The following is a 17,608-nucleotide window of genomic DNA, read 5'->3' as shown; positions in this document are numbered from 1 at the left end:
AAATTTTCCTAAGGCATTTTTTTCATTCAATATAAAACACTTACACCCAAAAACTTTAAAATATGAAACATTTGGTTTTTTGTTGTTCCATAACTCATAAGGAGTTTGGTGAGTAAGGGTCCTACTAGAATTCTATTCATAACATAGCATGCCGTGTTTATGGCTTCGGCCCAAAAATTTTTGGGTAGACTATGTTCATTCAACATGGTTCTTACCATTTCTTGTAAATTTCTATTCTTTCTTTCTACTACTCTATTTTGTTGAGGATATCTTGGAGTAGGGAAGTTGTGGTTATATCCATTAGATTTATAAAATTCTTGAAAATTATGGTTTTGAAATTCACCACCGTGATCACTTCGAATTGATGAAATCATAGAGCCCTTTTCATTTTGAACAAGTTTACAAAACTTGGTGAAATATCTAAAGCATTCACTTTGTGTTTCAAAAAATAAGTCCATGTGTATCTACTATAATCATTTATAATAACAAAAGCGTATTTGCTACCTCTTAGGCTTAATGTAGAAATTGGTCCGAATAAGTTAATATGGATCAATTACAAAGGTCTAGAGGTGCTTATTTGATTCTTAGATTTGAAGATACCCTTTATTTGTTTTCCTAATTGACAAGCATCACACACCTTATCTTTGATGAACTTGATACGAGGAATTCCTCTTACAAGTTCTTTGGATGAAATTTGGGTGATTAGTTTCATACTAGTATGACCTAATCTCCTATGCCAAAGCCAAGCACCGTCATTCAAAACTCAGAAACACATTTCATTACAAAGATAATTGATGTCAATGGTGTATACGTTATTTTATTTTAATGCAATCATAGATGTGTTTTTGTGTGGGTTTTCAATGACGCAAATATTAGATTCGAATTTGACAATATATCTTTTATCACACAATTGACTAATACTCAAGAGGTTATGTTTTAAACCATCAACTAACAAAACGTCTTCAATAAAGAAGTTGGATTTGTTACATATGGTTCCTTTGTCGATGATTTTACCCTTGTTGTTGTCTCCGAAGGTGACATAGCCTTTGTCTATGCTAGTGAGCTTAGAGAATTGAGATGGATCTCCGGTCATATGCCTTGAGCATCTACTATCAAGGTACCATCTCTTGCTCTTAGTATGAGGTGATGTATGTTTCTATAAAAAAGGATGATTTTTAGATACCCATTTGACCTTGGGTGCCTCAAAAATCGATCTAAATTGTTTATCATATTGCATGGAATTCTTTATGGTTCCTTTTGGAACCTAAATCAATTTGCTTGGACTAACCTTCTTCAATGGACAATGATAAGTTCTATGTCCATGTTTGTAACAAAAGTTACATTTGTTTTGGTGCGAAATATGCAAGATAGGACCTTTAATGAAGGTGGTTGGATTTTGATAAGAGCTTCTCATAAATCCAATTCCACTTCTTTTATGAACGTGACCCTTATTTGTAAGGATCATGTTCAATGACTTGGTACCAACCTCAAATTTCTTCAAGGTGTTTTTGAGTAGCAAGTTCTCCTTTTGGAGTATTTCTAAGTCATTACATTTCATACATGGAACTAAACTATCATTTTGCTTAATTTTTAATTTATCAAAATTACTAACAACAGTATCATGCTCCTTTTTTAATAATTTATATTTTTTACTAATTATTTTACATTCATCAAATAAATCATGGAAAGCATTTAATAATTCATCAAATGATAAATCTGCATCAATTAAATTTGATACCTCTTCTCCAATGGCTATGAGTGCATAATAAGCAACTTGCTCGGTGTCGAACTCCTCTTCTTCGGATGCGCTTGAGTTATCCTACGTTGCTTTGAGCACATTCTTCTTTGGTGTTCTCTTCTTGGCTTGGGGACAATCACTTTTATAGTGTCCCAGCTTCTTGCATTCGTAGCAAATAACTTGGTCCTTTTTGGGTTTAAATTTATTTTAGTATCATTCTTAAATTTATTTCTTTTAATGAATTTTTTAGATTTCCTTATTAGAAGTGCCAAGTCATCGTCAAAGTCCTCATCACTTGAGTTTTCTCTTAAGTGGTCTTCTTGAGTTCTAATCATATCCTTCTTGTTCTTTAGAAGGGTGTTCTCATGCTCTTCATGAGCTTTGCAAGTCATTTTGTAGGTCATTAATAACCCGATTAATTCTTCAAAAGAGAAGTTGTTTAAATCTTTAGCCTCTTGAATAACAGTGACGTTAGGGTCCCAACTCTTTAGAAGGGATCTTAGAATTTTATTAACAAGCTCAAAATCTGAAAAACTTTTACCGAGTCCTTTTAGACCATTGACGACATCCGTGAAACGGGTGTACATGTCACCTATGGTCTCGCTTAGTTTCATTCAAAAAAGTTTATAAGAATGTACTAAAAGATTAATTTTTGACTCTTTCACACTACTCGTGTCTTCGTGAGTCACTTTGAGTGTATGCCAAATATAAAATGTAGTTTCATAAATCGAAACACGATTGAACTCATTTTTATTAAGTGCATAAAATAAGGCATTCATAGCCTTTGCATTTAGAGCGAAAGTCTTATTTTCCAATTTGTTGAATCTCAGATTTTGATGATGAAGTCAATTGTCATTTGTTATCTAATCCATATGTTGAGATAAGTGTGCAGGATTAACTACAATGAAAGTAAGACATGCAGCAGGAGTTACGTCGGAATCAAGACTAAGATCACGTTGGGAGTTCGAGAGTTCGACGGAAGTCCGGACGGTCGTCGCGGAGGTTCTGCGAGAACAAATCCGAGAAGTCCAGGAGCTTGCCAATAGAAGCTCATCAGAACTCGCCAAGTGGATCATCGCAAGTCCAGGAGTTTGCCGAAAGTCCGTAGGAGCATCACCAAGGGTTCATCGGATGATCGACGGAAGTTCGCCGGAAGCTCGCCGGAAGAAGCGATTGATGCACCAGAGCAAGTTGCAGTAAATGTCTTAAGAAATATCATAGTTAGCACGATGATTAAGTTAGAAATGGGAGGTGATCCCATTAACTTAATCTTGGGGCAATTGGGCCCTTGATAGACCCAAATTTGGCCAAATGGATTAGCCCATTCGGACCCAGATTTCTTGGCCGGCGGTGGCATCGCCTAGGTCGGCGGTGGCACCGCCTAGGTCGGTTGTGGCATTGCCCAGGGCTCAGTCTCCGAGCTAGGCTGGGCAGTGCAACCACCCCTGACAGGCGGTGGAACCGCCTGAGCTCGATCTCCAAGCTTTGCCAAGCAGTGCAACCGCCCTAGTCAGGCGGTGGCACCGCCTAGGCTCAGTCTCGGGCCAAGAGTGGGTAGTGCAACCGCCCCTGACAGGAGGTGGCACTACCCAGAGGCTCCGTCTCCGAGCTCTGCCAGGCGGTGCAACTGCCAGACCCCGAAATTTAGGGAGATGATAGTTTTGAGCTCGGAATTCAAACTGGTTTGGGGCCTATAAATACCCCACCCTTTTAGCAATGAAAGGGCAACCAAATGCACCAAATATCCAATCTTACTCTATGATTTTTAGAGCTCAAAAGTGTTGTATGAGTTAAAAGTTCTCCTTCCTCTTTTCTTCCAAGTTTTGATCTGTCAAGAGAGGAAAGGAAATTCTGTAAGGGTTGTCTCCTAAGTCCGTCAAAAGGAGTGAAACTGTAAAAGGGTGGTTGGCCTTCGCCTATTGAAGGAAGGCCTCTAGTTGATGTCAGTGACCTCATCGGAGGAGGAAGCCAAAAGTGGATGTAGGTCAAGATTGACCGAACCACTCTAAAATTGTAGTGCTTTCTGGTTTGCATTTATTCTTGCTGCTTACCATACTGCAAACCTCCATATGTGCTTTACTTCCTCTTTACTTTTGCTGCACTCCTTTACGAACTCCCTTTCAAGTTAAGTTTTCGAAAATGGTTTTACGTCGGAAACAATTTCATCATACGAACGCAGTTTTAAACGTCGAAAGTTTTCCGCTGCACTAATTCACCCCCCCCTCTTAGTGCTCTTGATCCTAACAATTGGTATCAGAGCGGGTTTAACTCTCAAATGGATTAAAACCCAAGAGAGATGGTATACGCCGGAAACCAAGAGGGCCACTCTATTACACATCCACCCATGTTCAATGGGATGGACTACACCTATTGGATGACCCGAATGAGGATCTTCCTTATTTCAATGGATTTTGAACTTTGGAATCTTATTGAAAATGGATTTTCAAAGTCTTATCTTCCAATGATCGATTGGAATGAATTGGAGAAGAAGACTTTCACTCTTAATGCAAAGGCTATGAATGCCTTATTTTGTGTGCTTGATAAAAATGAGTTCAATCGTGTTTCGGTTTATGAAACTGCGTTTGATATTAGTCTGAACAAATTAATTTGGGTTCCTAAAGGAACCATGATAAACTCTATGCAACATGATAAACAATGTAGATCAGTTTTTGAGGCACCCAAAAGCAAATGGGTACCTAAAAATTATCCTTTCTTGTAGAGACATACACCATCACAAGCTAGGAGCAAGAGATGGTACCTTGATAGTGGATGCTCAAGGCATATGACCAGAGATCCATCTCAATTATCTAAGGTCACTAGCATAGATGAAGGCTATGTCACCTTCGGCGACAATAACAGGGGTAAAATCATTAGCAATGGAACCATAGGTAACAAATCCAACTTCTTTATTGAAGATATTTTTTTAGTTGATGGTTTAAGACATAACCTCTTGAGCATTAGTCAATTATGTGATAAAGGATATATTGTCAAATTCGAATCTAATGCTTGCATTATTGAAAAACCACACAAAAACACATCTATGATTGTATTAAAACAGAATAACATATACACCATTGACATCAATGATCTTTGCAATGAAATGTGTTTCTCGGTTTTGAATGAGGATGCTTGGCTTTGGCATAGGAGATTAGGTCAAGCTAGCATGAAACTAATCACTCAAATATCATCCAAAGAACTTGTATGAGGAATTCCTCATATCAAGTTCATTAAAGATAATGTGTGTGATGCTTGTTAATTAGGAAAACAAACTAAGGGTAGTTTCAAATCTAAGAATCAAATAAGCACTTCTAGGCCCTTTCAATTGATCCATATGGACTTGTTTGTACCAATCTCTACATCAAGCCTAGGAGGTAGCAAATATACCTTCGTTTTGTAAATGACTATAGTAGATACACATGGACTTATTTATTGAAACACAAAAATGAATGCTTTAGATATTTCACCAAGTTTTGTAAACTTGTTCAAAATGAAAAGGGTTTTATGATTTCATCAATTCAAAGTGATCATGGTGAATTTCAAAATCGTAATTTTTAAGAATTTTATGAATCTAATGGATACAAGCACAACTTCTCTACTCCAAGAAATCCTCAACAAAATGGAGTAGTAGAAAGAAAGAATAGAAATTTATAAGAAATAGTAAGAACCATGTTGAATGAACATAGCCTACCCAAATATTTTTGGGCCGAAGCCATAAACAGTGTATGCTATATTTTGAATAGAGTTCTAGTAAGACCCTTACTCACCAAAGCTCCCTATGAGTTGTGGAATAATAAAAAACCCAATGTTGCATATTTTAAAGTTTTTGGGTGCAAGTGTTTTATCTTGAATGAAAAAGATGCCTTAGGAAAATTTGATGCTAAATCCGATGAAGAAAATTTTCTTGGTTATTCTTCGGTTTCTAAAGCTTTTCATATTTTCAATAAAAGAACTTTAATTATAGAAGAATCCATTCAGGTTGTTTTCAATGAGATTTCCGAAATCAAGAAAAATGATTTTGATGACAATGTTAATTTCGATTCTTTGAATTTAAATGAAACCCCTTCTCCAACTAGCAACTTAGATGCATCCACTTCGGAAACACCCTTACCCAAGGATTGGAAGTATGTAAATGCTCATTCTAAGTAGCTAATCCTAGGAGACACATCTAAGTGGGTTCAAACACGTTATTCTCTTAAAAATTTTTGTGCCAACATCGCTTTTCTCTCCCAAATTGAACCTAAATGTATTGACGAAGTCATGAAAGATGATTCATGGATTATCGCAATGCAAGATGAGTTAAATCAAATTGAGAGAAATGAGGTGTGGAAGCTTGTTCCTAGGCCAAATGACCATTTAGTTGTTGATACTAAATGGGTCTTTAGAAACAATGCTAGATTAGTGGCCAATGGTTTCAACCAAGAAGAAGGTATCAATTATGAAGAAACCTTCGCTCCTGTGGCTAGATTAGAAGCCATAAGGATGCTCCTTACCTATACTAGTAATAATAATTTTAAATTGTTTCAAATGGATGTTAAAAGCGCTTTTCTTAATGGCTTTATTTCTGAAGAAGTTTATGTTGAATAACCTCCCGGATTTAAAAATAATAGCCTCCCGAATCATGTATTTAAATTAACTAAAGCTCTCTATGGTTTAAAACATGCCCCAAGGGCTTAGTATGATAGACTTAGTACTTTTTTTATTGAAAATAATTTCACAAAAGGCAAGGTCGATATTACATTATTTATCAAAAATTTTAAAAATAATTTTCTCATTGTTCAAATTTATGTTGATGATATTATCTTCGGTTCTACGAATTAATCTCTTTGTGAATCTTTTGTTGAAACCATGAGTCTCGAATTTGAAATGAGTTTGATGGGAGAATTAACCTTTTTCTTAGGCTTACAAATTAAGCAACTAAGCAATGACATCTGTATTAGTCAAACTAAATATGCTTTAAATCTGTTGAAAAGATTTAATATGGATAGCTCAAAAGTTATTAACACTCCTATGAGCACCTCCACTAAGTTAGAAGTTGATGAAAGTGGAGAAAACTTCGATAAAAAAACTTATAGGGTTATGATAGGAAGTTTAATTTACCTCACTGCAACTAGGCTAGACATCATGTTCAGTGTAGGACTTTGTGCTAGGTTTCAATCGAACCCTAAGATATCTCATCTCAAAACAGTTAAAAGAATATTTAGATATCTTAAAGGTACCACAAATCTAGGATTATAGTATCCAAAATCTAAGAATTTTGAGTTAATTGCTTATGTTGATGCATATTTTATTGGGTGTAGACTAGATAGAAAAAGCACATCAGGAACATGTCAATTTTTGGAACATTCCGTTGTTTCCTGGTCATCTAAGAAACAAAACTCGGTTGCACTATCAATAACTGAAGCTGAGTATATTGTAGCTAGTGCATGCTATGCACAAGTGGTGTGGATGAAAAACACCTTAGAAGATTATAAAGTCCATCTTAAAAACATTCCCATTAAATGTGATAACACAAATACAATATGTTTAACAAAGAATCCCATTCAACACTCAAGAACAAAACATATTGATATTAGATATCACTTTATATGAGATCATGTCACTAATCATGATGTAATCATAGAGTTCATAGATACTAAGCATCAACTAGCTGATATTTTTACAAAACCACTAAGTGAAGAACAATTTGATTTCATTAGAAGAGAATTAGGAATGTTAATATGTCCGAATGCATGAACTTGTTAAGATTATTTTTCAGATTTTTTAATGATCAAATCACTTAATTGCCATGGTGATTTTACATAATTACATGCCTTAATTACAGGTTGGAAATGATGTGTTTTGGATACAAAAATTTTCATAACAATGAGCATGTTTTGTCTTCATGATTGTATTTGAAAATCTATAGTATAGTCTTATCCGAATGCATGAAAGTGTTAATTTCATTTTCGGATTCTCTTAACTAGTGGTATCCTAACAATCGGATTTTCTCGATACATTATCCTCTTCCGAACTTAATAAGCATATGCCATATCGAGTTTGAGTCTCATCATTGATTTTTGACATATTATCATGGACTTAGCTGGTTTTGCCTAAGTCGTGAGGCACCCTTGCGTGTCCGTCCGCAAAGGTCAGCCTCCCCGAAGCCTTCCATTGTCCCTTAGGACCACCAAAAGAGAGAACGGGTTAGAGAGAACGCCTTAATCGGGATCCACAAGCAAACATCTCCGAAAAACACTTCATAGACAATGCAAATTACAAACAGAATTTACAAGCTCTGAACAGTGGCACAACAAAGGTTAAAATGGTCCATTATAGATCAAAAATCTCTCGCACGTGTCCACATGACACAACCTTTATTTACAAGCCTAAAGAGGCCACCAACCCAACTAAAATGGGACTATTATGCCTTCGACCGCCCCTCTACATGCTGTACAAGGCATGAACATGCCAAAAGACACGGACATACAAAAGCATTACATCAAACATCCTGTTTTGAAGTTTGTCCGTGACATTCTCCCCCACTTATTCCTTCGACATCCTCGTTGAAGCCTTTGTCGACACTACAACTCTTCGCCTTTGCTGAGTCTTCAATCTTCTGCTCCAGCTACAATGCGCCTCTTGGCTCCCAACTGCTCTCCGCTACTATTTTTGAGTAGTTGAACCTTTGATCTGCCATGCTGCTGCAACTCACCAATGACTTTGACTCTGGTGTATGGTTGGCTGAGTTGTGTTGATCATTGTTGATTCATGCGGATCCCCTAGATGAAGGAAAAGACCATCCTTACTACGCCAGTCTCTCAAATTCCTCATACTGCTTGAACTGGATGGATGCTTGTTGGAGCTTTAACGAGCATCGTCTCGCAAACTTTTGAAGTTTTGGGTCCTTCCTCCACAAAATTTGCTCATTGACTCTTCCTTCACTTAGTTGTCACATCCAAGTAGGTTCGCATCACTTCCGCTTTCGATTGGCATTTCGTTGGGAAATGAAGTGGACAATCTACTCTCAGTAGCACTGATCACCGTTGGTGAGGATTTGACAACTATTGTCTTCCATTATCTTTGAAGGGTCTTTAAACATATGCAGAGCTCCTCTACTGGATAGATAAGAGAATTGGGGTACTCGGTTTCACCCATTCTCTTAATTGTTGAGAAGGTCAAGGTTACTTGACTTCGCCCGCCTCCTTGAGGTTGTACTTCATGCATCGAGCTGGTTACGGGCCTTCGCCTACTCTTTGCTCACACTTCTGAAGCACATGAAGTGTTTGCACTCCTTGCGTTGAGTTAGCTACTGTGATTCACCTTCTCAATGCCATTGAACTTCTGGAATGCAAGAAGTTTTCACCCCAACTTGGAGTAGTTCTCTCATAGGTTTGGTCGCCTCTGGGATTGTACCGTCTTCTCCATCAACCCTGCCGCCTACTCCACTGAGTAGCAAAGGTACAACACCGCATACTGCCTGCTTCATTCCTTGGTTATGCACTCTTGCATGACCCGAAGTCCTTCACTTTCGGCTATCTTGATGAGAAGCACATTGACACCGGTCTTACGAAGTTCTTCGGCCTCTACCCTTCAGCCTTGTCTCGGTACTTGGAGATTGCCTCTGCATTCTCCACCTCCTCGGCCTCTTTCACGACCAAGCGCTCTCCCTCTATGAGAGCAAGGGATCAATGACTTTCACGGAAGTCCCGTCTCTGCGGTACCATGGCGCTGCCATGCCCATGGCCCTACTATCCATCGTCTCGCATCTGCATCCCTTTTCTTCATGATCAGTAGATATGTCTCCGTGGCACTCCTCTGAGTCCACCTCTATACTAACTGATGCTTGATTTTGGGTAGCTAAGTCCCTTTGGACTCGTCGTCGCTTCCTCGCCCCTTTCGACCCCCTACTTCAACACCTCTGTGTTCTCCAAGCAATCCGTTTGGTCGATGGAAAGACAGACTGCAACTCCCATGCATGGCCTCTGCCATCACGTTGTAGGGTTTGCACCGATTCTGTTCTCCTTAGCTTCCTTGATAGCAACGTTCGCTTACTCGGCCTTGTCCTCTGACTTGCCGGGCTCCCTTAAGCGAATATGAGCTCTGGAGCAGTCCAACTCTCCAACTGCTTCGATCATACCTCTGCATGATCAAGTCCCTCCCATGGGACTCACTGGTACTTGCATTCGAACTTTTTCCCTTAGTGGAACACAGCCCCCATATGCTGATGACTAAGGTTTTCATTCGATGCAAAATTCAATGCATGCCGAGAAGACCCGCCTTTGCGGTACCATGGCCTTCACTCCTTGAATCCATAGCCCTTCTTGCTGTCGTGTTGTTCACCGAAGTGGAGCTTCCAGTAGCTTCCGATCATACCTCCATATGATCTAGTCCCTCACGGGCCTATATCGTGTGTATCGCATTGCCACGAACTTTTCCACCACGATCCGCTGCACCATGTCACCTCCTAGTGACATCTCCATTGCATTCTGATCCTTGTGGAATAAACTCGAATTGTGAACCTTCCATGTGTGGCCTCTGCCAATACATCGCAGGGTCTCCTCCACCTTCGATTTTGTTCGCTCCTTTGGCAATCGACCTTCATCCACCCACTCTTGGGTCACACCTAGATGAAGCACCGCTCTAGGACAGTCCGTCGCCTAGTAGCTCCCGAAGTCCACCGACTTCACTGTAATTTGTGCACCATTGTCTGGATCCTGGGCCTCTGCCCTTACCAGCACAATCTCCGCTGCGCACCGCTTCCTTCATGGCAACTTGAATGACAACACTATAGCATATTCTTCAAGAGTACCCGTCTCTGCGTCCTCTTGCCCCGTGCTAAGGCCTTCTGAACTCAACTTCGCCTCCGCAAATTGAGTCGCCTTAATTTCTCCATCAAATGCTCCTCCGAGATAAGGTACATGTGCCCTGAAGCTCCCTTCGTCTTTGGCACCATGCAAGATGAGTCCGCTCCATCAGAATGAAGGACTCATAGAACAACATGATCTTACTCTTGCCTCTGCAAGAGTTCATGTCCTTGACCTCTGTCTAAGGAAAGCACTGTGCCTCTGCTCCATGTTCCAACTTCTATGCTGGCTCTCTTCAAGCGGCTTGAGTACTTCGCCAAGTTACCCCCAAGTTGCTCCGCTCCTCGTTTTTGCATTGAGTTGATGGTGGCCCTCGCGCCCACCATTCCATGGGTCAGCCCTCCCTTGAGTCCGATCTCCACATCGACTCCAAGTGTGCCTTCATTTAAGTTGCTTTGGGTCGCTCCCCCACTTGATCTCGCAATGCATCCACCAATGCATTCTCTCAAGCGAGATCATGCGACGACTCCTCGCCGCTTGCTCAGTCCATCGAGCTTCGTGGAGTTGTTGTTTATTGAGGTACTCCTCCTCAACATGTGAGGTCCGTCCCATATGATTCTCCCTCTGGAGAGCCGGGACTTATCCCTCCTAGATAACTATCCCATTGGAGCAACATCTCTCTTCGTTTCGGAGACCACCATCCCCTTGGACTACTCCGATCTGCTGAACAAACTGTGCATTGTTCTGCCTCCTGCAAACGCACTTGCTAGATTGCGACTCCCCGTCAATACAGTCCCTGCTGCACCCCTCAAGGCCTAGCAACATGCTGAACTCGTTGCACACTTTAGCCTCCTACGGACGTATCCTTCACATGCTGAAGAGAAAGTTTCAATGCTCCATGGCACCAAGTTTCGGTCGCCTTGGGATGACCACGAACATTCCATCGTCCGCATACAAGCCCATGCATGAGTACCAAATTCTTCGAGTTAGCAATTCCCCTCACCTCTGTGAGCTTTGCAAAACTCTTTTTTTTTTGTCGTTGAGCAACTCATTCCACCTTGGATGGTCTCATCCTTTACCAAGCGCCTCGCTTGCCTTGAGCACCATCAAGTATGATTGTCAACGTTGAGCCGTAGCTCAAACTCAGCCATCCCAACCTTTGTGCGCTCCACATTCTTCCAAGCTTACCTGTTCTCGTGGTGCCTCTTGCGCGAAGGGTTGGCCATTCCTCTGAATGCCAATCTCGGATGCCCGCTCCTCTGAGCGACTACTTTTCCCTACATCTCCATGCCCGTTTTCCCCCAAACGGTCGCGCGTGTGCTGACTGCCCTCAACGTAGCCCTACTAGGTCCCCCACGTTTGCATGCTAAGTGTTTCTATGAGTGCTTGTCCCGCTCTGATACCATCTGTCACGGACTTAGCTGGTTTTGCCTAAGTCGTGCGGCACCCTTGCATGTCCGTCCGCATAGGTAAGCCTCCCATTGTCCCTTAGGACCACCAAAAGAGAGAACGGGTTAGAGAGAACGTCTCAATCGGGATCCACAAGCAAACATCTCCGAAAAATACTTCATAGACAATGCAAATTACAAACAGACTTTACAAGCTCTGAACAGTGGCACAACAAAGAGTAAAATGGTCCATTACAGACCAAAAATCTCTCGCACGTGTCCACATGACACAACCTTTATTTACAAGCCTAAAGAGGCCACCAACCCAACTAAAATGGGACTATTATGCCTTCGGCCGCCCCTCTACATGCTGTACAAGGCATGAACATGCCAAAAGATACGGACATACAAAAACATTACATCAAACATCCTGTTTTGAAGTTTGTCCATGACAATATGGAATCAACTGGCAAATACATCTCTCATACATTTATCATGTGAAAAATATTTTTTTTGAGAAATAAATTTAATGAAATGATTCCTGCTTGTAAATTCCTTCTTGAAATATGGATGATAGTGTTTTTACTTACAAGGATTTGTTTCACATACATATCTTGATCCTTGTAAAAATGAAGTATGATTTAATCATCGATTTTAACATTATTCAAAGTAAACTCACAAATGGCTGGTATCACAAATAGCCTTCCTCCTTCATGCAAAAAGTTAATAACAAATAAAAAGGAAGAAGTATTCAAAGCTATCTCTATGTCAATGTTTTCCTTGAGATGTTTGCATAATTGGTATCCTATCACTCACTGTTGAAAAAAGACATGAACCTAGTTATGACATGAATAATTACCGCACTTATGCTTAAAATTTGCTTATATCGTTCTCCTTTTTGTTGATGACAAAGGGGGTGAAATATATGAATTGATACTATGAGTGCCATATTTGAATGAGAATGAATTAATACTATGAGTGCCATATTTGAATGAGAAATATATGAATTGATGCTATGAGTGCCATATTTGTACTATGTTATTGCCATATCATGATAAAATATCAAGAACTTGCATAGCAACTGTACTTGTTGATATCTTGCCATGTGATGCTACGATTGCTAAACACTTGAAATGTTTGCTTTACGTTAAGATATCAAAAGCTTAAATTGTAAACTTACATGTTGATATCTTATGTTGAACTGCTACCATCATTCATATTTGAAATGTAAAACTTGAGAATGGATGTCAAGTCTTGAGATCATTTTCAGTAAGATACATCATGATAGGAATCATGATGGGAGTAATTGATAAGGTTAAGAGTTCTTAACTTATCAATAAGTCTATTGAATTCAAAGGCCTTGAATTCAAGAATGACTTATCTCAAGTATGGCATATAGATAGGGGGAGTTAAGGTTAACTCCGTTATCAATTGATTGTCATCATCAAAAAGGGGGAGATTGTTGAATCTCATATTTCGATGATGAAGTCAATTGTCATTTATTATCTAATCCATATGTTGAGATAAGTTTGCAGGATTAACTACAATGAAAGTAAAAAATGCAGCAGGAGTTACGCCGGAATCAAGACTAAGATCACGTTGGGAGTTCGAGAGTTCGACGAAAGTTCGGACGGTCGTCGGAGGTTCTGTGGGAACAAATCCGAGAAGTCTAGGAGCTTGCCAAAAGAAGCTCGTCGGAACTCACCAAGTGGATCATGGCAAGTCCAGGAGTTTGCCGGAAGTCCACAGGAGCATCATCGAGGGTTTATCGGATGATCGACGGAAGTTCACCGGAAGCTCGCCGGAAGAAGCGATCGACTCATCGGAGCAAGTTGTAATAAATATCTTAAGAAATATGGTAGTTAGCACGATGATTAAGTTAGAAATGGGAGGTGATCCCATTAACTTAATCTTGGGGCAATTGGGCCCTTGACAGACCCAAATTGGGCTAAATGGATCAACCCATTCGGACCCAGATTTCTTGGCCAGCGGTGGCACCGCTTAGGTCGGCGGTGGCACCGCCCAAGGCTTAGTCTTCGAGCTAGGCTGGGTGGTGCAATTGCCCCTGATAGGCGGTGGAACCGCCTGAGCTCGGTCTCTGAGCTATACCAAGCGTTGCAACCACCCCAGTCAGGTGGTGGCACCGCTTGGGCTAAGTCTCCGAGCGAGACTGGGCAGTGCAATCGCTCTTGTCAGGCGGTGGCATCGCCCAGAGGCTCAGTCTCCAAGCTCTGCCTAGCGGTGCAACTGCCCCTGACAGGAGGTGGCATCGCCCAGAGGCTCAGTCTCTGAGCTCTACCAAGTGGTGCCACCACCCCAGTCAGGCGGTGCAACCGCCAGACCCCAGAATTCCGGGAGATGATAGTTTTGAGCTCGGAATTCAAACTGGTTTTGGGCCTATAAATGCCCCACCCTTTCAACAATGAAAAGGAAACCAAATGCACCAAAAATCCAATCTTACTCTGTGATTTTTAGAGCTCAAAAGTGTTGTATGAGTTAAAAGTTCTCCTTCCTCTTTTTTTCGAAGTTTTGATCTGCAAGAGAGGAAAGAAAATTCTATAAGGGTTGTCTCCTAAGCCCGTCAAAAGGAGTGAAACTGTAAAAAGATGGTTAGCCTTTGCCTATTGAAGGAAGGCCTCTAGTGGACGTCAGTGACCTCATCGGAGGAGGAAGCCAAAAGTGGATGTAGGTCAAGATTGACCGAACCACTCTAAAATTATGGTGCTTTCTGGTTTACATTTATTCTTTCTGCTTACCTTACCACAAACATCCATATGTGCTTTACTTCCCCTTTACTTTTGCTGCACTCCTTTATAAACTTGCTTTCAAGTTAAGTTTCCGAAAATGGTTTTACGTCAGAAATGATTTCATCGTACGAACGCAATTTTAAACGTCAAAAGTTTTCCACTGCACTAATTCACCCTCCCCCTCTTAGTGCTCTTGATCCTAACATAATTCATTTCAATTGATCATTGGAAGAGAAGACCTTGAAAATCCATTTTCAACAATATTCCAAAGTTTAAAATCCATAGAAATAAGGAAGATCCTCATTCAGGTCTTCCAATAGGTGTAGTGCTTCCCATTGAATATGGGCAGACATATAATAGAGTGACCCTCTTGGTTTCCGGTATATACCATCTCTCTTGGGTTTTAATCCAACTAAGAGTGAACCCGCTCTGATACCAATTGTTAGGATCAAGAGCACTAAGAGGGGGGGGGGTGAATTAGTGTAGCGAAAAACTTTCGTCGGTTAAAACGACTTTCGTACGATGAAATATGATTTCGATGAAAACCGTTTCGAAAAGATCTTTTAAGTTGAGAGCAAGCGGAAGTTTGTTGATGTAAAGCAATGAAGGCAGTTTGTAGTTAAGATAAAGAGCAGAAAATAAATGCAAACCGAGATTTAGAGTGGTTCGGTCAATCTTGACCTACATCCACTTTTGGCTTCCTCCTCCGACGAGGTCACCGACATCCACTAGAGACCTTCCTTCAATAGGTGAAGGCCAACCACCCTTTTATAGCTTTTCTCTATTTGACGGGCTTAGGAGACAACCCTTACAAGTTTTCACTCATCTCTTGAATGATCAAGACTTAGAAAGAAAAGAGGGAGAGAAACACTAGCCTTTTACAATACTTTTAAGCTCTTAAATACTCAGAATAAAAGCAAACTTTCGGTTTCCCTTTCATGCAGAAAGGGTGGGGTTTATATAGGCCCCAATCAGTTTGAATTCGGAGCTCAAAAGTGTCTATTACTAGATTTTCAGGGTCCTGGCGGTACCACCGCCATAACTGGGCGATACTATTGCCTGTCATCTGTCACTGAGCAGTACCACTGCTCAGTCTAGGTGGTACTACCGTCTAACATTGCTCAAAGATCGACCTCAGGCGGTGCCATTGCCTGATAGGGGCGGTACTACCGCCTAGAACTCCTGCGAGACTGAGTCTCCTAGGTGATGGCACCGCCGGCCAAGAATTCTAGGTCCGAATGGGCTGATCCATTCGGCCCAATTTGGGTCTGCCAAGGGCCCAATTGGCCCTAGATTAAGTTAATGGGATCACTTCCCAATCCTAACTTAATCTACATGCTAACTACGATAATTAAAATATCAATACTACAGATCGTGTTCCGGTGCATTAATCGCTTCTTCTGACGAGCTTTCGATGAACTTCCGGCGAACATTCGATGAACCCTCAGCGATGCTCCGGCGGACTCTCGGCAAACTCCTGGACTTGAGACATTCCTCTTGGTGAGTTTCGATGAGCTTCTTTGGCAAGCTCCTAGACTTCTCGGATTATTCCCGCAAAACTTCCAACGACCGTTCGGACTTCCGATGAACTCTCGAACCCCCAACATGATCTTGGTCTTGACTCCGGCTTAACACCTGCTGCATGTCTTACTGTAATCATAGTTAATCCTGCACACTTATCTATATATACGGATTAGATAACCAAATGACAATTGACTTCATCATCAAAATCCGAGATTCAACATATCATTCAAAACCGAGAAACATATTTCATTACAAAGATCATTGATGTCAATGGTGTATATGTTATTTTGTTTTAATTCAATCATAGATATGTTTTTGTGTGGTTTTTCAATGATGTAAGCTTTAGATTCGAATTTGACAATATATCCTTTATCACACAATTAACTAATGCTCAAGAGGTTATGTTTTAAACTATCAACTAACAAAATATTTTTAATAAAGAAGTTGGATTTGTTACCTATGGTTCCTTTGCCAATGATTTTACCTTTGTTGTTGTCTCCGAAGGTGACATAGCCTTTGTCTATGTTGGTGAGCTTAGAGAATTGAGATTGCTCTCCGATCATATGCCTTAAGCATCCACTATCAAGGTATCATCTCTTGCTCCTAGCTTGTGGTGATATATGTTTCTCCTCTCCAATGGCCATGAGTGCATAATGAGTAACTTGCTCAGTGTTGGATTCATCTTCTTCGGATGCGCTTGAGTCATCCCATATTGCTTTGAGTGCATTCTTCTTTGGTGTTCTTCTTGGCTTGGGGACAATCACTTTTATAGTGTCCCGGCTTCTTGCATTCGTAGCAAATAACTTGGTTCTTTTTGGGTTCAAATTTATTTTTAGTGTCATTTTTAAATTTATTTCTTTTAATGAATTTTTTAAATTTCCTTGTTAGTAGTGCTAAGTCATCGTCAAAGTCCTCATCACTTGAGTTTTCTCTTAAGTGGTCTTCTTGAGTTCTAAGTGTCATATCTTTCCTGTTCTTTGGAAGTGTGTCCTTATGCTCTTCATGAGCTTTGCAAGTCATTTCGTAGGTCATTAATGACCCGATTAATTCTTCAAGAGAGAAGTTGTTTAAATCTTTAGCCTCTTTAATAGTAGTGACTTTAGGGTCCCAACTCTTTAGAAGCGATCTTAGAATTTTATTAACGAGCTCAAAATTCGAAAAACTTTTATCGAGTCCTTTTAGACCATTGACGACATCTGTGAAATAGGTGTACATGTCACTTATGGTCTCTCTCGGTTTCATTCGAAAAAATTCATAAGAATGTACTAAAAGATTAATTTTTGACTCTTTCACTCTACTCGTGCCTTTATGAGTCACTTCGAGTGTATACCAAATATCAAATCCAGTTTCACAAATCGAAACACGATTAAACTCGTTTTTATTAAGTGCACAAAATAAGGCATTCATAGCCTTTGCATTAAGTGCGAA

This window comes from Musa acuminata, chromosome BXJ2-11 (genome assembly GCF_036884655.1).
Source record: "Musa acuminata AAA Group cultivar baxijiao chromosome BXJ2-11, Cavendish_Baxijiao_AAA, whole genome shotgun sequence".
Classification (NCBI taxonomy): domain Eukaryota; kingdom Viridiplantae; phylum Streptophyta; class Magnoliopsida; order Zingiberales; family Musaceae; genus Musa; species Musa acuminata.
Note: the sequence above shows the minus strand (reverse complement) of the source record.